This window comes from Agelaius phoeniceus, chromosome 27, assembly GCF_051311805.1.
Source record: "Agelaius phoeniceus isolate bAgePho1 chromosome 27, bAgePho1.hap1, whole genome shotgun sequence".
NCBI lineage: Eukaryota > Metazoa > Chordata > Aves > Passeriformes > Icteridae > Agelaius > Agelaius phoeniceus.
The window spans coordinates 2,926,833-2,949,455 of record NC_135291.1 but is presented as its reverse complement, the minus strand read 5'-3'; the positions used below and the strand labels follow the sequence as shown (position 1 = coordinate 2,949,455).

The following is a 22,623-nucleotide window of genomic DNA, read 5'->3' as shown; positions in this document are numbered from 1 at the left end:
GTCTTCGGGATGGTGGGACTGAAGGCAATGACTTTTTCCTTGTCCCCCTTTCCCGGTCACTTTTTCCCCCGGGCCAATCGGGATCAGAGCCAATCTCCGTTTCAAACCTTGCTCTCCTCCCTCTGCCCCTGTGGGACTCGCAACAAGTTGTTGCCTGGCTGACCCTCTAAATTGAGTCGAGGTCGCCTCTAACAAAATTCTTGCTGAAGACCGCAATTTCAAGGCTGTCTTATCATCATTGGTGGCTAAAAAATATAGGTGTCTATTAACTTCTTGCCAAAAACCTACTTCAAATAACAAATGTGTCTCTGAGTATGGGTAATTACACTGCACCCACAACAATAACTCTCTAAGTTTTTTCTTTGGGATCCCCTTAGTGTGTGTGTCTGCCACGCCCTGTAGGTCGGACAGAATCTCTATTTGTTCCTGGGAAAGTGTATCCCCATGTTCTTAATTCTTGACCTTCTTACCGAATTTGTCGTCAGAGCAGTCCAAAGGCTCCTGGTCACTGCCCGCAGATTACAGGAGATGGATTCGGAGGCGCCTTTCCGATTCCAATCCGGGCTGTTCTGCTACGAACTTTCTTTGGCCGAAGTGGAGTGCAATGTTCTCAGTGGCTGCTGCGTCTTCAGACTCTCCTGGCTGCTTTCTGGCTGCTTTCCCGAGGAGTTATCAGTGCTCTCCTGGGAATGAGTCCAGCTCGGGAGCTGCCCACTCAGCACTTCAAGGCTGCCCCTGTGCAAGAGGTGCACACCAGAGCTCACCGTGGCTCAGCGAGTGCCCGCCGGATGCTGCTGGGTCGCCGGTCACTGCCGAGCAGCCCCCCGGGTCGCCCACCGGGTGCCCACCCAGGGACGCCAAATGTCGGGTCCGGCTGTCTGTCTCTGCCCCGACACGGGTAGGGTGGTTCTTGGGTGGCACGCACTTCAAAGGACGAGTCTGGACTCTTCAGCTTTTCGATCTTCAGATTGTTTATTGTTTCTTATCTACAAAATTTTCTGTCTGCCCAACAGAGGTCTGATCTGCAAGGCAGCCAAGGGCACTCATGACCACCCACGGGGTGGTCATGTCTTTTTATACTAAAATCTACGTACATGATATTTACTTTTATTTTCCAATACTTTTCACCCATATTGGCAAGTACACCTTCACCATAAACCAATCCCCAAGTGCCAACATCACCACAGGAGATGGAAGACAAGAAGAAGAAAGAAGAAGGATGAGACACGCCCTGATCCCTCCATCTTGTCTCCATAACCCCCCTGTACCAAAAACCTTAAAGTTTATATTTCACCCTATAAATGTGTCCCTTTTACACCCTTCACTCTAAAGTGATTCTCATGTCCTCAAACTGCTGTCACTTCTGTGGATGGATCAAAATCAAGCCACCAAGCACTCTTGGCAACATTCCAGGATTTCCGAGACCCCCCCCAAGGGTTCTCCTGGCATCTCTGGACATTGGGAGCGATGTGCTGAGTTCTCACAAACTATTAGAATAGCTGCATGTAAAAAGACAGCACACAGGTGTGAAAGATTTGTACAAGGAAGCTCTTGCCCAGCGTTGGCCTGTCACCAAGGAAAGGTGTAAAACACGCGTATCAACCTGTGAGCAATCGCAGACTGGAGACTGGAGAGACATCCTTTGGAAGATGACCCTCTGCATTTCAGAAAGGGTAAAGGCTTATGGGACGCGTGGCAGGTAGACTATATTGGACCCTTTAAGAAGTCAGGAGTTAAACACTAGTAGGAGTAGAAATTGTATCTGGGATGGTCCAGGCCAATGCTTTTAAAAGACCTACAGGAGATAATACTGTTAAAGCATTGCAGGGATGGTTTGGAATTTTCCCAAAACCACAGGAAATTCAATCTGATTATGGGTCCCACTTCACTGCTAGAATTGTACAGGATTTGGCAAAAAATGAAGGAATTAAATGGACTTTTCATACCCCTTACTACTCTCAGGCTAACGGGATCGTGGAAAGGACCAATGGTCTTTTGGAATGACTTTTGAAACCAGAGGAGGGAAATTGGGATGTTCAGTTATGGGAAGCTGTGAAAAGTGTGAATGACAGATGGGGGGGTAAATGGGTGTCCCAAAATCACTGCCTTTTGCCCCATAGCTCCAAGCATAATTGCCTCTCTAGGGAGACCAGATGATTTCAAGATTCCAGCATATTACCCTGGACAACCTGTTCTGGTGGACCTCCCTACTGTAGGGGAAGTACCACTAGTGCTAAAAACCCCTCTGAATAAACATGCATGGGTAGCCTCTGATGCTCTAGGGAGAGAGCATCGGATAAATACACACTGGATAATTCCATCATTCTAACTTTTTCTGTCCCTTAGTGGCAGGATTCTGTCGTGTTTACTTTTACAGAAGAACCCTGAGGGTCATGAGGATCATCTGAACCATGATAACACTGGTGATACTTTTCTGCATCCTACCACAATTCCATGGACAGAATCCTGCTGAGTGGTCGTGGTCTGAAGCTACCATCCATCACACTAATGTTCTAGGATCATATCCCAAGGGTCACCACCTGAACCTAGAGCCTATAGTGCTGCATGACTCTGAGATATATCGCCCAAGTGAGTGGGGATGGGATCAGAAGGACTGGACTAGAGCCCTAACTGGAACAATTGGTGAGTCGATTGTGGTAGCGTGCAGAAAAGTGGAAGGATCTCTCTATGAGAAAGCCACCTCCATTGCAGGTGCTGGAAATGTTTTAGAACCAGATGGAAAAAACTATTTGCACATCCCTACAACAGAACTGTGTCCTACGACAAAGTGGGAGTGTACCAAACAAATTCCCCTCACTCTGTGCTGCTGGCAGGAGTACGTTGGTAACTACACTTTAGGCCCCAGAACCAACAATGCAATTACAAAGGATTGTAGAAATTAATCAGTTGATTGCTGGCATAATTTTACTTTAGCCAAACCAACTTATGTGACACGCCGTTGGCAAAATAACTTGACAAATCGGTTATGTTTAAAAGGCCTGGTTTACAAACTTAAGATAAATGCTATAACAAAGCCCACACTGAGTACAGTAGTCACACCCCAGTGGGTAGAAAGGACTGAGAGCACCCTTAGTCAACTTGATACTGAATGGCCTTGGTCCCAGGCTTTTGTTCATTTTTCCGGATCCTCAGGAAATATGAAGGATTTAAACCTATCAACTGTCATTATGCATGAAAATCAGATATACACTAGGCAGGAATGGGAAAACCAAAAAGCCTGGCAGCTTCAAGGGATAGTGGGGAAAAAAATTAGTATAGGATCCGAATGATTAACGGAACTACCCATAGTAAGGCAACCTCAATCGGTGTTTTGACAGATCAAACAAATAAGCATGAAAAGGTTGGTACGCACCCAAGCTTACAGGATTGTTGGCACAATTTTACATTAGCACAAACCATAGAAGTGGTTTGTCTTTGGTCCAAAAAATGTAGGCCTGTAGGGCCTACATTTTAAGTTTATAGTAAATGCTATAGCCCAACTGGTTACAATTTACACCACCACCACTCCAGCCCAACCACTGGTTATGTTTAGCCCAAGAATTTTTGAAAATGGACCAGATATAATTAGGAAAACAGGACAACAACAAATACTGTTCAATCCAGCATGGTTCTCTTAAACAAGTCAAATTGCTGATGCAAAGTAATGTCTCAGAAATACAGCCAGCCTGTTCGCCTTTTTTGCAAACTTCCTTTGAGGGTTGGATGACCTGGTTGCAAAAGCGGAACTCTTTTAAAAGACGGACGCTAAGAGACATAACCGGTGTTGTGGGAACAGGATTGGGAATTCTAAAGAGTATTGATTCAGAAGTATTAATGAATAAACTTGGCTGCGACAACTAGAGATTTGACCAAGTTACAACAACCACTGCAGTCATTGGCTTTAGGAACACACCAGTGGCTGCTATCAAACATTTTGACAAATTGGGAAAAGGTAAATGTAAATGACCACAAATTGGTAAATGATGCACTCGGTGCTACACAAAAGAACATTTCTTTGGCTCTCAGCTGTATCCAGGCACAATTGTGGATGCAGTCAGTTGCTGCCTCAATGATAAGAGAAGGTGAAGAAGGCACTTTTCCTACTGAAATTGGGAAAATAATTTGGGACAGTGCCACTGATTTTGAAAGAGAATTCCAATCCTGGTGGAACCTGGTGAATTTTACTTACAATCCCATTACAAACATAGCCATGGCTTTTGTGTTAACCATACGTAATGCCTCAGTGCATTTGATATTTCCTATGATTGCATTAGGGCTGAATCATGATGGAGCTGTTCTCTATCCTTATGAGCATCAGGAATGGGCCCGTCAAATGGGTGAGAAATGGCAAACTGTTAATTTAGAATCTTGTCTTGTCCGAGAACAACAAGGGCTCATCTGTGAAAGCAATGCAATCATAGCTCAAGACATTTGTTTAGACACAGAGCAAAATATCTGTCATTTTGAAATTCATCCTAATGAGACTTCTGAAACAGTTCTTATATATATAGGCAATAGATGTGCATGCTTCAGACCTGCTTGTGATTTTGTATTTGTAGAGAATGTTGTAGTAGATACTAAAAATTATTCAAATGTTTGTGCTTGTAACTTTACCAAGATTACAGGATGTTATTTCTCTTATGAAGCTCCAGTTATCTCTCACTACCTATTGCAATCCAACTACACACTGATTCACAAACTGATGCCTACTCCTATTGGGATGGATCTCACCTTGGTAAGACAACTGCTGCTCCATCGAGACTTAGTTGAAATTCTTGAGAAGATTGAGAAAAACGCACAGAAAGCCCTGGTGACTGTTCATCACAATGTGAGACAGATACCCCGTGTCATGGAAAGGGTGGAGAAAGATGCCCAGCACAGGTGGTGGGATACTCTTTTAGGTGGTCTCCTACTGCCACGGGTGTCCTGAGCAGTCTGTGTCATCCCATTGTTATCCTTTTGATACCAAATCTGTTTGGTTTTATTTTATCAGCAGTCCCATTCGTTATGAATTGGAGCATGAAACAGCTGACAAGATTGACGTCTATAGTTCATGCACACAACTTGGCTGATGTCCTATGCACTGTGGACATCCCCAAGACTTTGACACAAGGCAATTATGAATGAAGCATATGTGTTTTGGAATAATCCTAATTTCCATTTATGATTTTGTGGGAATTACTTTTGATTTTTAGTGAATTGGTTTAGAAAATCATTTTAAAGTTAGTGCTTATATTATGATTTGTTTATTGCTTTTGCTTTTGATATTTGTGATTTGTTTTGACCATTTGAGAATGGTTATAAAAATAATACTATTTTAATTAATTCACCATTTGAAAATAGTTATAAAATTGATACTGTTGTGATCAATATTAATTATGTTTGTTTATTGTCTCTCTTTTTTTTTTCCCTCTTCTTCCTATCCTTTCTTTTCCTCCTTTCTCTCTCTCTCTCTCTGTCATGCTGTCCCTATTTTTCCGGGTTCTACTACCAACGTACAGCGAGTCATGAAGACCTATCAGCAACACTCCAGAGCCCTGCTGATGACGATCCCTTCAAGACAATTGTGAGTCACGGGGTCGTGTGAGAGTCTGTCTGAAATATCCCTCATCTGCCTCACGATCGTCACTGGGGACCACTGAAAATCTCGGGCTTTGTAGGAGAAAGTTACACAAGCCAAAGGCTTCGAGACCTGAGAGCACAATGTTAGGTTATTGTTTTCACAGGTGTTGTTTGCTGTATGCTACACTGAGCCCAATGAGAAGAAGAAGGAAGCACCGTGCCCTTTTTGCAACAACAGCCTTGGGAGCTGTCCCACCTCTCAGCCTGGCTGGACTTCTCCTGAGTTCTGGGTGGTCCCCCCACAGAAGACCCTCACCTGTTTTACAACCACCGTGACAGACAGACTGAGATGTAAGGAGCCTCTCCATCAAGGAGTGAGACATGAAACCCCCATGTGAAAAGGCCCCTCTGCTCCTTCCAAGGACTGGGACTGAAACCCCCAGCCCGGGGCAGGTGTGTGGGGAGGCAAGCTGACCAAAGCGAGATGTTTGCCTGCAGGTTGTGACCGCTGGACCAAGAAGACAATGGCTCTCATTTACTGCTGAGAACATGGACTACCTGTTACATCTATTCCTTATTGTATCTGTTTCCCCCTCCCCGGCAATTTCCAATAGAGTTATCATTAAAAAAACCTCTGAGTTAGCCAGAGACTTCAAGATCTCCCCGACGTAACAGGCGGATCCTCGACTGGACTGGACCAAAGGACTTCGTCTCTACGTTTGGTAGCTCTATCCCCTCTCTCTTTCTCTCTCTCTCTCTTTTGTCTCTCTCTTCCTCTATCTTTTTCTCTCCCTTAATCCCTCTCTCACATTTTGCTGTGGTCATTCAATAAAGGTGCATTTATTTCGATTATCATTGCAAACCCCCTTGTACCGTGTTGGTTCTTTTTGCACCCTGAGATCAAATCCACAAACCATCATGAAACCTGTCTGTTAGGACGGATCGTGACACCCCCCGAAGAACCCTCCCCAAATTCCCCCCCAAAGCCCCCTCAGCACCCCCAGACCCCGCTAAAACCCCCTCAAGTTCCCCCCAGACCCTCCCCAAATCCCCCCAAACGTCCTCAAGACCCCTCCCCAAATTCCCCTTACGACCCCTCCAGGACCCCTCACCTGTTCCTGCGCCTCCTCAGCAGCTCCCGGAGCCCCCCGTCCTCTCCCAGCGCCTCCCCTGCTCTCTCCAGCGCCTCCCGCAGGACCCGCCCGAGCCCGGGGCGGCTCCCGGGGGTCCCCGAGGGGGTCCCAGGGGGCGGAGGAGGTGGAAGGGGGGCGCCCGCTCCATGCCCGGCCCCGGGGTCAGGGGGCGCCGCTTCGGGTTCCGCTCTGATTGGCTGGAGCGGTGCGGGGAGGGCAGGAGTTGCAATGGAAAGACGCCCAGTGATTGGTTGTTTTCGTAGAGGGCGTGGTGATTGACAGGAGAGGGGCGGGAGAGGCGGGCTTTGCTGAGGAGAGGTGCGCGGTGATTGGTTAGTTCAACTCGAGAGAGGCGGGCATTGCTGAGGGGATACCTGCGGTGATTGGTTGGTTTGGCACATCAGAGGCGGGCGTATCTGACGGGAGGTGTGCGGTGATTGGTTGGATTGGCGCACGGGGAGGCCGGTGTTCCTGAGGGGAGGTGATTGGATGGTTTGGGGCGGGGCGTCCACTATTGGCTGGGAAAAGTCCGGGATTTTTAAGAGAACATTCCCGGTTTTCTGGGGAAAACCTCTCAGATTATTAAGGAAAAATTCCCGTTTTTTGAAGGAGAAACATTCCCTGATTTTTTGACGCCACATGACCCCCAATAACCCAAATAACCCCGAAACACTCGAAATAAACCCCAAATAACCCTAAAAAAACCCAAACAATACCTAAGTCTGCCAAATAACCCTAAACAAATCCAAATAACCCCAAAAAACAAAAAAGCCCCTCAAATTAAACATAAAAACCCCCAAATGATTTCAGGTACACCTAAAAAAAAACATATACACCAACATAAACCCCAAGAACCCCAAATAATTCCAAATAAGCCCAAATTAACCCAAAGAAGCCCAAATGATTCCAAAGAACCCCAAATAAATAGAAATAAACCGAGTAAAACCCAAGATAAACCCCAAATAGTCCATAAATAACCATAAATAAACCCCAAACAAACCCTAAATAAACCCAAATAAACCCCAAGTAAGCCCAGTTCCTCCCGTCCTCACGCCATAACAGATCCCGACCAATCAGAACGCGCAGTACTGATGACAATCCAGTTGCTGGGCAGAAACTCAGAGCACTGGCCCCGCTCAGCGATTTTCAGCGAATCCGCGCCCGGCCCGACTCTGACTCATCAGTTGCCAGGCACAGTCAAGGCCTCTCACTGCGTTCAATAATCAGAGACTGCGCGGGGTAATTTCCAGCCAATCAGAGCGTGTCTCGCTGATGACTCATCAGTTGCCAGGAGCGGAATTTGGGGAGCGGGGGGAGGTGACCCTGAGGAGGGGCTGGGGGCCCCAAATTAATCCAAAACGGGGTCGGGACCCCAAAACGGAGCAGGAGGGGCCTGGAACCCCCAAAACCAAACACAGGGGAGGGGACTGGGGGAACGATTGGAAAGGGGAAGGAGAGAGGGGAAAAGAGGGGGGTGGGACCCCCAAATTGAGCTGAGAAGGGGATGGGACACCCCAAATTGAGCTGGAAGGGGGGTGGGACCCCCAAACAGGATGAAGCCAATTTTGCTCCTGGAATATGTAAAGTAGTTTATGGATATGCAAAAAGTCTATGAATATGCAACAGGCTGATGTCATGGGAGACAAGGACCATCCAGCAAAGGTTGTTATGGCCACTGAGACCTCCGAGTTATTTCCGGGGATACCCCTTAATTAATCTGGTTTTAATTCCATCAGTCTGTTGCATATTCATAGACCCTCATGCATATCGACAAACTCATTTTCATATTTCAGGAACTATTTTACATGTCCCGTCTTTGGGAGTGTCTCCCCATTTCAGGAGCCTCCACTGAAATGGAAAATGTAAACCTCCTCCCTTAGAAGACGAAGAAGAAGAAGTAGAAAAGAAGAAGAAGAAGGAGAAGAAGGAGAAGGAGAAGGAGAAGGAGAAGGAGAAGGAGAAGGAGAAGGAGAAGAAAAGCTGAAATTTTGGGAATCCAGTGGGAAAATGGCTGATCCTCTGGGAATCCATTTCTTACCCCCCAAAGACAGGGCAAAGGCAGGGCAGTGGGGTTTTTATAGGGTATCCCAAGGGTGGAGTTGGGGTTTGGGTCAGGGGAGGAGTTCTTAGCAACACAAGAAGGATGAGATCAAATTCCTGCCTCTTAGCAACAGCAGCATTCCACACAGAACGTGTCCCCAAATCCTAAATTTCCTCTAAAACAACTGAGAAATTATGGAATTGCAGATATATTCAATCAATTTCCTTCATTTAACCCAGTTTGGGGTGTTTTTAAAGGATGAAGGAGAAGCAGAGGAAAATTAAGGCCAAACCAAAAGGAGAAGCAGCCAGGTGTGTTCCCAACATGGATCACAGGGAATGTGCGTGACCAGGGCTGTGCCCAAAGTGCCTCCTCCAGTGGGGGATGGAGCTGGAGCAGCGCACGAAGCTCTGCCCGCACTCGGGGCACTCACAGGGCTTCCCTTACCGGTGCCTCCGTTGGTGTTGGGTCAAGTGAGAGCTGCTGGAGAAGCTCTTCCCACACTGGGGACACTCGTAGGGCCTCTCCCCTGTGTGGATGCGCTGGTGGGTGATGAGGGTGGAGTTGTGCTTGAATCCCTTCCCACAGTCAGGGCACTGGAAGGGCCTCTCCTCTGTGTGAATCCGATAGTGCCGGAGGAGATGGGAGCTGGTCTGAATCTCTTCCCACACTCCCCACACTCATAGGGCCGTTCCCCATTGTGGATCCTCTGGTGCACAATCAGGTCGCAGTTCCACCTGAAGCTCTTCCCACACTCCACGCACGTGTGGGGCTTCTCCCCATCATGGAGCTGATCATGGAGCACCAGCTCCGAGCTCTGGCTCCATCTCCGGCCGCCTTCCCAGCCCAGGCTGGCTCTTTCCCCCTCACATCCCCGCCATCTGCGTTTGCAGCCCCTCCTCGTGCCGCATCTCCAGGGCTTTTCCTCCCCGTTGGCTTCCTGCACCGTGGAGCCACTCAAAACGGCCTCTGCCACCAGGTTCTGCCGCGGAGATTTGTCCTCCCTGCTCTCCATGCTCAGCTCCTGCTCTGGGGGAGGAAGGACAAGGACAGCATGGGATTTGCCTCCGTGCCACAGGCAAGGGCAAGGAGATCCCCCCAGGGCTGAGCTGCAGCCGGGGGCCCTGCTGGGCTGGGAGATGGAGCAGCACAGAGGGGAAAGGGGCACTGACTTCCTCCTCACCTACCTCAGTGTCCCGGGGCATCTCCCTCTTCCTCGTAGCTTCCCTGGGGTTGCAATGGGAAATCCTGGTTTGGGGAAAACAAGGGATGAGCGCGTTTGTAGGAGCGTCGGGGGGTAGGACGGTCGGGACGGACGGAGACAAGAGATCTCTGCAGCCAGGCCCTGGAACTTGCGGTTTATTGCAAAGGGCCCGGGTGCAGGGCCCTGCTTGGAGCTGCCAGGCACAGCTGGAGCAGGCCCGAGAGAAGAGAGGGGTAGAGAGGATGAGAGGGTAAGAGAGTAAGAGTGGAAGAGCATAAGAGATGAAGGTTCCTGTTACAATACAATAAATCTTCTTCTTTGTTGAATATTCTATTTCTCACTAACCAATCTAGTACAAGATACAAATCCTATAGCATTTACATACAGCCTGTAAGAATCACTACATCACCAGACTGTGTTACATTTTAAACCGTAAAAACTCCTCTTTGGACCCCTTCTGCTGAGCTAGTAGGGTCTGCTCTGACCCTTGGATCTGTCTGCAAGCAGAGGGAATTGTTCCATCAAAAGGGGATTACCTTCAGCCAGCCACACCATTGTTTTCCAGTTGTTCAGTAACTGAGGTATCTCAAAGCTTGCTTTGATTTCAGTCTTGCTTATAGTTTCTATATTGTCAAAATCTTTTGCCAGACAATCATATTTATAAGGCTTTCCTTTTTCATCTTCCCCAACACAGGTTGAGTTTGAAGGTCCCTCTGCCCGACTCCATCTCTACAAGTCAGCGGCCATCTGGGCTCCAGAAACACCTCCCAAACACCAAGATTCAGCCCTGAAAAAGCCACCCAGGAGTTCCCTGTCCCTGGTCCCTCCCCTCTGGTGTTCGGGGGTTCCCCCTTGTCCCAGCTGCTGGGGTCACGCTTGGATTGAGGGTCCCCCTTCTCCTCGGTGCCCGCCCTGCCCAGGCTGCTGGCAGTCCCAGCAATGCCAAAAGCTCCCCCCGCTTCGCTCTCCCCATTTCGGGATGCTGGGGCTTTTTGGGCTCCCAGGCTCCCTTCTCCCCTCATTCTCTGCTCTGGGCTGCAGCGGCTCCAAGGAGTCCCCCCTGCCCCTCTCCAGGCTCTCGAGGCTCCCGCCAATGGCAGCGCTCCCCACTCTCTGGGCTCCCCACTTTGGGCTCCTGGGGCACACAGGGCTCTGCTCCTCCAGGCTGCCTCTGCCGGCAGCCGCCACCGCCACCCCCCGATGTCCCCCCCAAGGGGCCTTTTCCGCTCAGCCTTGGACTTCTTCATTCTCCAAACATCCCCCCAAAAACCCAACCCAGGGACCCCCCAGGATATCCAGACCGAGCTCCCCCTCCCCGTTCACCAGCGTGATGGGGGCGGTGATGATCCCACAGGAGGAGGAGGAGGAGGAGGAGGGACAAAGGCGGATCAAGTCTCAGCTGAGGGAGCCAGGCAGGGATCGACGGCCTGGCTCCCTCAGCTCAGCCTTGATCCGCCTTTGTCCCTCCTCCTCCTCCTCCTCCTCCTCCTCCCTAACCCCACCTCCTTTTCCTCCTTCCATTGCTGCTCTCTGTCCACCTTCATCCCTCCTCTTCCATCCCTCCCCGTCCTCCTCCCCCCTAGCCCCACCTGCTTTTCCCCCTTCATCCCTGCCCTTCCCTGCCTCCTCCTGCTCCCCCAGCAGCAGCCACACCCTCGGTGCCCCGTTCCCACAGCCCTCGCAGCCCACGGCAGGAGCGGGGATGGAGCCGGGACAGGTCGGGATGGGCAGCGCGGGGCTCTCGGCTGCTCCCAGCCGCTGCGGGCGGGGGGAACCCGGCCCGGGCCAAAGGCGAGGCAAACTGGGCAAACTGGGGGCTGCACATCCAAACTGGGCCTTGCTGGGGACCCTGCCTGGCCACTGCCAGCCCTTGGGGCTCCTCCCGGCACATCCGCCAGGGGGGAACGCACACAGGGCTGGGGGATCCCAGCAGTGGCAGCACTGCCAGGGACTGGGCTGCACTGGGACCGTACTGGGAGTGACTGGGGCTGTACTGGGCTTGTACTGACATCATACTGGGATCGTACTGGGATCATGATGGGTCTGTACTGGGTTTGTATTGACATTATTCTGGGATCATATTGCTATGCCAGGGCAGACTGTGATCATACTGATGGACCCTGGGATCATACTGGGATCATACTGGGATCATACTGGGATCATCCTGGGAGTGATTTGGACTTTACTGGCTTTGTATTGACATCCTATTGGCATCATACTGGGATTGTACTGAGTTTGTACTGACTCCATCCTGCGATCATACTGGGATTATGCTGAGATCAAACTGGGATCATGCTGAGATCACACTGGGAATGAGTAGGAGCCTGTGGGGGGCAATTGAGACCATGTCAGGGGTAAATGGGATATACTGGGATGAACTGGGATGGTGCTGAGGATGGCTAGGATCATACTGGCAGTGAGTGCCACTACACTGAGGCTGACTGCGAGTGCTTGTGAGCAAATGGGATCATACTGGAAGGAACTGGAAAGATGCTGGAGGGAAGTGGCGTACCCTGGGAGATTTTGGAAGTGACTGGAAGGAAAGTGAGGGTGAAAGAGACCAACTGGAACCATGTGGAGCAAAACTGGTTTATTCTGTCAGTGACTGGGAGCACACTGGGGCCATATTTGGGTCATACTGGGAGTGACTGGACTAATACTGGGACTAACTGAGAGTGACTGGGAACGTACCCTGCACATCATCCCCCATACTGGGCAAGACTGGGAGCAACTGGGAGCACGCTGCAAGAAAATGGGCTCATACTGGGACTGACTGGGCTGATCTAGGAAGCAACTGGGGCCACACTGGAGGCAGCTGGGACCATACTGGGAGAGATTGGGAGCAACTGGGATTATACTGGGACCACGCTGGGTGGGCTGGCATGTGACTGGGATCAAACTGGAGCTTACTGGGATCATATTTGGAGTCAAAAGGAAGTGACTGGGATCACACTTTGGGCTACTGGGAGCAACTGAGGGAAACTGGAATCATGCTGCAAGCAAATTGGAGGAACTGGGAAGGACTGGATGTGTGCTGGAGGCAACTGGGATATACTGGGCATGACTGGGGGATGATACTGGCATAACTAACACCTTACTGGGGCTACTGGCAGTGTCTACATGACACTGCCAGAAATGACTACAGACATGCTGGGGGCAACTGGGATATACTGGGAGTGTCTGGAACCACACTGGGGGGACTGGAATCACACTGGGAACAACCGGGACCATGCTGGGGAGAACTGGGACCATGCTGGGGGCAACCGGGAGTGAGTGGGATCATACTGGGAGGGACTGGGATCATATGGGGAGTGATTGAGACTATAGCAGGGGCAACTGGGTTCAACTGGGACCATCCTGGGAGTGTCTGTAACCACAGTGGAGTGATGGAAGCACACTGGGAACAGCTGGGCCCATGCTGGGAGCAACTGGGATCACTCTGAGGGTGACTGGAATCATGCTGGGATTGACTGGGAGTAACTGGGATAGTGCTGAAATAAACTGAGAAGAGGTGGGAGTGACTGGGAACAAACTGGAAGCAACTGGGATAAACTGGGAGAGACGGGGAATCACTGGGATTATACTGGAGGGTACTGGGGTCATGCTGGCATTGACAGGGAGCAACTGGGATCACACTGGAGGCACTGGAGCTGTACTGGGAGTGTCTGGGAGCAACTGGGATTAGACTGCAAGTGACTGGGATCATACTGGGAGTGGCTACAATCATACTGGGATTAGAGTGGGTGTGATTGGACCCTGACTGGGGGTTACTGGGAGCTACCAGGCCCATGCTGGGAACCAACTGGGGACTTAATTAGAGGAACTGGGAGCAACTGAGAGACAACTGGTGGCACATGAACAACACTGAGGTGACTGGGAGTGCCTGGCAACAACTGCCAGAATGTTCAGTGCAACTGGGATATACTGGGAGGGTCTGAGACCACAAGGCTGTGGGACTGGGACCAGACTGGGAGCGACTGGAAATGTGCTGGGGGAACTGGGAACACGCTGGGGGCAAGTGGGAGTGACTGGGGCCCTGCTGGGAGAGACTGGGATCATTCTGGGAGTGCCTAGGTCTATGCGAGGGACAACTGGGAGAACTGGTTCAGCCATCCTGGTCCGGATGGTCCCAGTCCATATTTGATCCCACTCCCTATTTGATCCCAGTCCATATTTAATCCAAGTCCATATTTGATCCCAGTCTATATAATCTCTGTCCAGTTTATCTCAGTCTGTGGGATCCCAGTCCATATTTGATGCCAGTCCATATTTGATCCCAGTCCATTTGATCAAAGTCCATATTTGATCCCAATCCATATTTAATCCCTGTCTATATTTGATCTCAATTCATATTTCATCCCATTCCAAATTTAATCCCAGTCCATATTTGATCCTACTTCCATATTTGATCCCAGTCCAAATTATACCATCCATATTTATCCCAGTCCATATTTGATCCCAGTCCAGTTTATCCCAGTCTGTATGGTCCCAATCCATAGGATCCCAATCCATAGGATCCCAGTCCATATTTGATCCCAGTCTAAATAATCTCAGTCCAGTTTATCCCAGTCTGTACAATCCCAGTCAATATTTGATCCCAGTCCATGTTTGATCTGAGTTCCTATCTGATCCCAGTCCATATTTGATCAAGTCCCTATTTGATCCCAGTTCCTATTTGATCTCAGTCAATAGTTGACTCCGGTCTGTATTTGATCCCAGTCCATATTGGATTCCAGTCAGTATGATCCCAGTCCATATTTGACCCCAGTCCATATAATCTCAGTCCAGTTTATCCCAGTCAGGATGATCCCAGTCCCTATTAGATCCCTGTCCATATTTGGTCCCAGTTCATATTTTATCCCAATCCATATTTGATCCCAGCCCATATTTGAACCCAGTCTATATAATCTCAGTCTATTTTATCCCAGTCTGTAGGAACCCAATCCATATTTGATCCCAGTCCATAGTTTATCCTAGTCCATATTTGATCCCATTCCATATTTGATCCCAGTCCATATTTGGTCCTAGTCCCTATTTGACCCCAGTCAATATTTGATCCCAGTCCGTATTTGATCCCAGTCCATATTTGGTCCTAGTCCCTATTTGATCCCAGTCCATATTTGATCCCAGTCCGTATTTGATCTGTCCCTATTTTATCCCACTCTGTAGGATCCCAGACCCTATTTGATCCCAGTCCGTATTTGATCCTAGTCCATATTTGATCCCAACCCCTATTTGATCCCAGTCCATATTTGGTCCCAGTTCATATTTTATCCCAATCCATATTTTATCCCAATCCATATTTAATCTCAGCCCACATTTGATCCCTGTTACCTCTGCTGAGGTGTGATGACCTGGTTCAGGAACGGCATGGCAGCAAACCTCCAGCTGCTTGGGCCATGTGCTCACAGACACCAATATGGTGGATGGCAAAATGGCGTTTATTAACTGGTTACATGGGGTTATATAACCTCGGTTCTGCTTGTGTCATAAATGGGGCTTAGGTAACTTTAACAGCTGAGGGGAGGGGTTCTGTCTGCCCGTACAACGCGATATCTTCCGATCGCCTGTCCCTAACTTCCCACATTTCCCCCTTCCCTCATGATTAATTAAAGACACACGAAGTGTAAAGGTTATAAAAATGCAAAGGCTGTTAAACTGATTTATGGTAAAACCGACAAATGGTAAAAGGCAATGCAACATATCCGCAACAAGCGTGCCTCAAAGCAATTGTTGGCGGTCAACAAATAAAATGTTAACTTTTTCTAAATGGTTTTTAACAAACAACACTAATTTGTTCAATATGCAAGGCCCAAAAATCAATGTCAAGAGTATCATAGTAAGAGGGCCTATTAAAGTGGAAACAAGGGTAGTCAGCCATGGGAACTGGTTGAACCATGACTCGAACCATCCTTGTTGAGCTTCTCTTTTGCTCTTTCTCTGGGCTAGCCTTTCCCTTAGTTCAGCCATCGAGTCTCGTATGACCCTGGTATGGTCTGCATAAAAACAACATTGTTCCTTCTAGGCGACACACAGGCCTCCTTGTTGCATGAACAAGAGGTCTAATCCTTGTTTGTTCTGCAGGACAACCTCTGAAAGCGAGGAGAGGGATTTCTCTAGAAAGGAGATGGATTTTTCAATTCTCTGTAAGTCCTCATCGATGGTCATCTGCAGTTGAGAAAGTTCTTGGTGTGGAGGTACATGGCCAAGACACCTGTGGCTGTGCCAGTAGCTCCTAGACCAAAGAGCATTGCAATGGTTATGCCCTTTATTACTTCCCTTCTGTGGAGCCGGTTGGATTCCTCTAAAAGTTGATATACTTCTTCTTCTCGGTGGTACAGGACTCTAGGAACAATTAGAACTTGGACACAAAAATCAACAGAGTTATTGAATTTATCAAGGAGCACACAGGGGCTTACTCCAGATTGCTGACAGACCCACATTCCTAAAGTAGTCGGAATCGCCCACTTATAGATCCTTCCATTAGGTTCAATAAATTCAGTGCAGATGTTGCCCATCTGCCTTGCTAAAATTGCATTGCCGAAGCACTTGCCTTGGCCTGTGACCTGACTCAGGGTAATTCCCCTCCGGGGGGTGTCCCACCTGCACTGATGTGGATTCTCTGCTATCAAATAGTTAAAGGGGACATTAAGGGAAACACCCTCATAAAAAGGGGGCTTTGCATCATAGCATAACCAGCATGATTTCATAAGGTTTGGGTTAGATTGGCTCAGTGATAAAAAGGTGGCATTTAATACATCAAGAATCTAATTGTAAGGAGCTGGTTTATCTAAAAGGCTGTATGGGGACGAGGTAGGATTTAATGCTTGTACATTAAGGGTAAAATTGGCGCTAGTTGTGATCCCCCTCTTGGGCCCGTAAGAATTAGATTGGGTCCGATTGATTGGGATACTGACGGTAGGAGCCTGATAATTTGTATGTTCACCCAAATGTCGTGAAAGGTGCGGACAAACACTGACCACACCTTACCAGTGGTCCAACTCTCATGGGTCGGCTGCAAAATTGTCATTGTGTCATTGTGTAGCTCATACAATTGTGTTTTCTCCCGTCTTGGGGCGTGTATATTTGATTGTGTCTTCTAAATTTTGGTTCCAGACAACCATGGGGAGCATACCTGACTTGCAGGAACTTATCAGGTTGCTGTGGTTGCTACCTATTGCTTGTCATGATAGTTTCACACCCCCAATATCTGCAATATCCATACCCTGGATAGTTACAGAAACTTTTGCCTGGGTTGGAAGCAGGGCACCAATAGGTCTGGTATAGTGATAAATCTCTAAAATCGGGGAATCCTAGCCGTGGGGGAAAAATGTCCCTTAGCTGAAACTCAAAAGATGGGCTGTCAGGTGTGATGGTTTCTTTGATAGCATTATCGCTTGAGACATGGCGTAAAACCCACCTGAATGGCTGGTGAGGGTAATGCCCTGCATCGGCCTGCCCTCTGCCAATTAACCCTAAAAGCAAGATCACACAGAGATACCATTGCCGCTTGGATCTCACTGGTGTGGGATTCTTGGGAGCTGTCAGGCTGCTTGGTGATTTGTCGCTTTCTTCAGGTACTGGGGTCTATGGGTTGTGGGGATGTCCAAGGATCCAGTCCTGCAAATAAAACTTCACAATTCTCATTAGTTCGACTCTGAAGGTCTGGTTTGATAGACTTAAGTGGGCACCATTTGACTATACCGGCTTTTTTAACAGCTGCGTACCCTCGCCCCGTGAGCACTAGTCTCCAACCTCGCTCCCATTCCCCTAGTTCATTTCTAATTATAACCTGTGGGCCTTCCTCTAGCGCTCAGGTGGCCCATTGTCTCTGGGCAGGGCTGCTTGTTTCATCCCCCCTAGGGAATTGATTTAATGCTAACAGAGAGGTTGCCAGTATGCGCGCTTGGTCTCTCGGGGGAATGGAGTTAGTAAAACCCTCTGTTTTAGCCAATACCTCCTTGGCTCAGAGGTTTTAGCCAATACCTCAATTTGGCTTTCAGAGTTTGATTTGCTCGCTCAACGATGGCCTGCCCAGTGCTATTGTATGAGATGCCATGTACTGAAGTGATACCCCATTTTGAAACGAATGCTTGGATCAATTTTGAAACAAAATTCGGGCCATTGTCTGTCTTGATCTGTTTTGGAACACCAAGCCATGCCATGGCCATTAACCAATGTTGGATGGTTGCTTTGGAGTCAGTTTTTTGATGTTGTGTGGCCACGATCACCCCGCTATATGTATCCACAGTCACCGCGAGCCATGCTCGGGGTCTTAGCAGCTGACATAATGTAAAGTCTGTCTGCCATATTTCTGCAGCTTTGAGGCCTCTGGGGTTGATGCCGCTAGACCACAGTGGTGATTTTTGGCAGTGGGGACACGTGGCGACAACGTGCTTCGAATCAGCAGCCGAAATCCCGCATTTTTTCGCAAGTGCTTTAGCTCCGATATGAAGGGACTCATGTAGTTGACCGGCATCTCTCAGTGTTCACAGTCCTCTTGCAGCGGCGTCTGCCTTGTCGTTGCCGATTTGAAAGAATCCTTTAACCGGATTCTGGCTGTTAACGTGGATGATAGATATAGTGCCTTTTTGCGAAAAAAGTGCCTCTTCAAGCATAATCACCACTGTGGACGCTGATATGCCAGGTCCAGACATGGCTAGGCAGAGTTTACTCACAAATATAGAGTCCGTTACAACATTGAGGTGCTCTTCTGGGAACAGTCCACATGCTAGTACTACTGTGGCTGCTTTGAGTTGCTGGACTGAAAGCGTAGGGTCAGTGGTTTTGATGCATTGCCACTGTACTCCTGACTGCCATCCCGCTGCTGCGGTGGAGGTTAGCGAAGATGCGTCCGTGAAGACCCTGGGTCCTGCTTGCGGCTGATCCATTATTTTTGATGGGACATCAATGTCGACGATCGCAAGCAGCTGAGTCCAAGCGGGTTTTGCTGCGTAGCGAATCTCTCCTCCAAATCCAGCAAGGGCTATGGCTAGATGCTCTGATATTGACGCTGACTGCGTGGAAAGCTATTTGCGGATGGGCAGATATATCTTGGCGGGTTCGATGCCCAAATGCCTTAGGGCGAGTTTCCTGCCTTTCATGATAAGGCTGCTAAAGCACTCAACTCCTGGGGAAAAAGTGCGTGATGGTTTTCCTAAGACTACCCATTGTATTGGTTGGGCTTTGTCAGGAGCCCTTGGGCTAGCGCTCCTACTCCCCCTTTCTTTGTAAAGTGGACATACAAGTCAATTGGTGCGCCTGGGTCCCATCTGGAGAGCGTGCTTACCGACATTTGATGTTCAATAAAATTGAGCGAGCTCATCGCTTCTAGTGTCAGAGTTTTCTGCTCCCATGGGTTTTTCCCTCTCAGGAGGTCGTTTAGGGGGTCCATGACCTCGGGAGGGATCAGGATGATATTGCGGAGCCATTGTAGGGATCCTACCAGCTGCTGCATGCCATGGAGTGCCTTGATGTCTTGTTGAATTTTTATTTGGGGAGGGGTTATATAGGAGTTCGAAATTCCCACCCCTAAAAAGGTTATGCACGATCCCTTTTTTATTTTTGCACTCACGATTTTGAACCCATTTATTTTCAAGGTCTCCAAGACTGTCGACACTAGCTGGTCTACTTGGCTCGCTGATGGCACAGCGATCAGAATGTTGTCGAACGATGGTCGCAGTCGGATCGCTCTGCCAGACTGGCGCTAGTGCTCAGTCTACTGTGATTTGACAAATGGTTGGGGAGTCGACCGTTCCTTGGGGCAATACTCTCCACTGGAATCGCAGGTGGGCCGCTGGCTGTTCAGGAAGATGACAGAAAAGGCAAACCACTCTTTGTCTTCATCCTGCAGGGGAATGGAAAAGAAACAGTCTTTAATGTCAAGCACCGCACAGGGCTGTCCTCTTGGTATCATCAAATTCATCGGCAACAAAGTTTGTACAGGACCCATTGGTTGAATTCTTTTGTTCACCTCTCGCAGGTGAACAAGGAGGCGGAAGCCCTCACCAGATCATTTGGGTATCACAAAGATTGGGATGTTCCATGGGCTTGCGGAGGGTTCTATGTGGTTCCGCTGTAGCTCACGGCTAATTAGCTCAAGAAGGGCAATCATTCGAGGCTTTGACAAGGGTCACTGCTCGACCCACACTGGGTCCACTGATTTCCATGTTAGTTTGATAGGTAGCAGCGGGTATGCAGCAGTGGTCCTTAGACTAAATTTATCATCCTGACATCCAACAGGGCTAGGGCATCCCTCCCCAGCAAGGGTGGGCATTCTGACATGACATATGGGGAAAGGGTGATAGTTTTCCCCAGTCCTCTTTCGGTGCAGAGTGTTATCGCTACCGGTTGGGTGCTTTTTCAGGCTGAGGGTCAGCCCTCCAGCCCTGCCCACCATGGGGGCTTCTTCCAGTTTCCACTGTGAAGGCCAGTGTATGTTCGGGATGATGGTAACGTCTGATCCCGTATCAACCCAAAAGGGGAGGCAGATAGCAGAATCATCAGGGTTGTTATAGAGACAGCAAACTGCCCTCACTATCAGCGGGTGCCTGCCCACCTTCACGGCAAAGGACACCCAGGGGTCCCGCTCCCATGCTTTCATGGCCAGGGCCACCCAGGGGCCTCGCCCCCAGGGAGCCATTCTTGGCATTCCTGGGGTGTTGATGGGTTTGGCTGAGCCGTTGGTTGAATTGCGAAATTGGTCATTGGAGGGGGCAGTGGGTGCGGGAGCTGCGCGCCCCATTGAAAATTGGTGTAACTGGGCCGCTTCATGTCCCAGGTGGGAGGGAGCTGTGTGCGGCCCGGGTACCCCCTCCCCCTCCCGCTTCCCTGATGTTTAGATCTGCACTCTTTGGCAAAATGCCACTTTTTCCCACATGCCCAGCATGGCCCCCTAGGTCATGGCATGGGGGAACAGCTGTTAGTGGATGCCCTGACTGGGGGCAATTCATTGCAACGCGACCTGCCTGGCCACACTTAAAGCATGCTATCACACTGGTTATTGCAGTGCGGACGGCTGCCTGGATTGCAGCTAGATGTTCTTCTTTTGTGACATGCCTAATCATGTCCGCGATGCTAGACCGGGGCCGTAATGACTGTAAAACATCCTTAGTAGCTGAATTGCATTGTTGGCGCAAACACTCCGCTAACACAGGGCCCTTCTCTTCCGAGGGTAAAGCCGAGGAATTGAGTGCTGCCTGGAGGTGGTCCACAAATTGTGTAAAACTTTCACTGTCGCTTTGCTTTATAGGAGACCATGGCAATGGTCTAGCAATGACCTTAGAAGCAGAGTGGATAGCCTCTCTAGAGGCGTGGGTAGTTGTCATAACCTCATGGGCCTGAAGGCCCTCGGCCTGTGCCTGGGGGGTGATCATGGTTGGGTCTGTGCCCATGAGTCGCTGTATACTGGAACTGTGCAGCAGGTGGTCTGCCCCAGTCACTAAGGCCAGCTGCTTTGCGCAATTGTCCTCCCATTCCTGTTTGAAGACGATCATCCCCACCCCGTCAAAAATTAATCTGCAGGTTTGTTTAATGTCAAATGGGAGCATGTTATCTCCTCCAAAAACACTATCGATAAGAGTGGAAACCACAGCTGAATTAATCCCTCTGTCTGCAATTGCTTTAACAATGGCTTGCACATCCTTGGGGTTTACCAGTGAGTAGGTCCTCTGGTTTCTGCCTTGCCCCCCCACTTGGACCGGGAACGCTAGCGTGACTGATGGGGCTTAATCGGCGCATGCTATTTTTATTTTCCTCCAGTCTGTAAGCGGGGTTCGTTTCTTTCCTAACTTCCCCTTGACCAAAGCAGGAGCATTGTGATTACTAATCTTGTATACTCTCACTCCCTCTTTATCAGAGTTGGGAGTTGGCTACGGACCGATTCTTCCCCGAACCTGAGGATATTGTTTCCTCGGCCAGAGCCTTAGTACACTTGTCCCATATTTCTGGGTGGATATGTCCACCGGCTAGTCAATGACCCCAATTTGCAACAGCCTCGACACAGCGAGGGTTAAGACTTTCGGTTTCCAATCAATACCCCATTGCCTATGAATCTGAAATACGACCTTTGCGAGAGCTTCCATCCTCCTTGCTGGTCCGGGAGTGTCCTCCCCGCTGAGTTGGCACAGCCGCTTCAGCCGCCGTTCACCTGTCCAGGCGATTCCCGTTTCCCAGGTAATTTCCTGGGTTTTGGCACCACTTTATTGCCTCTGCTGAGGTGTGATGCAGCAAACCTCCAGCTGCTCGGGCCATGTGCTCACAGACACCAATATGGTGGATGGCAAAATGGCGTTTATTAACTGGTTACATGGGGTTATATAACCTCGGTTCTGCTTGTGTCATAAATGGGGCTTAGGTAACTTTAACAGCTGAGGGGAGGGGTTCTGTCTGCCCGTACAACGTGATATCTTCCGATCGCCTGTCCCTAACTTCCCACAGATCCCAGTCTATATAATCTCAGTCTATTTTATCCCAGTCTGTAGGAACCCAGTCCATTTGAACCCAATCCATATTTGATCCCAGTCCATAGTTTTTCCTAGTCTATATTTGATCCCAGTCCATATTTGATCCCAATCCATTTGATTCCAGTCCATATTCGATCCCAGTCCATATTTGGTCCTAGTCCCTATTTGACTCCAGTCAATATTTGATCCCAGTCCCTGTTTGATCCCAACCCCTATTTG

General features: G+C 49.1%; 1 long non-coding RNA gene and 1 pseudogene across 1 annotated transcript; one reads left to right on the top strand and one right to left on the bottom strand.

The window, feature by feature from the left end:
• Nucleotides 1-22,623, top strand: part of LOC129132018 (uncharacterized) — a 234,639-nt pseudogene that overhangs the window by 107,798 nt on the left and 104,218 nt on the right.
• Nucleotides 15,361-19,407, bottom strand: LOC143695978 (uncharacterized). Its single transcript, XR_013185447.1, has 2 exons — nucleotides 17,927-19,407; nucleotides 15,361-17,560 (listed from the first exon to the last, which is right to left on the bottom strand). It is a non-coding gene; the product is annotated as an uncharacterized LOC143695978 (long non-coding RNA).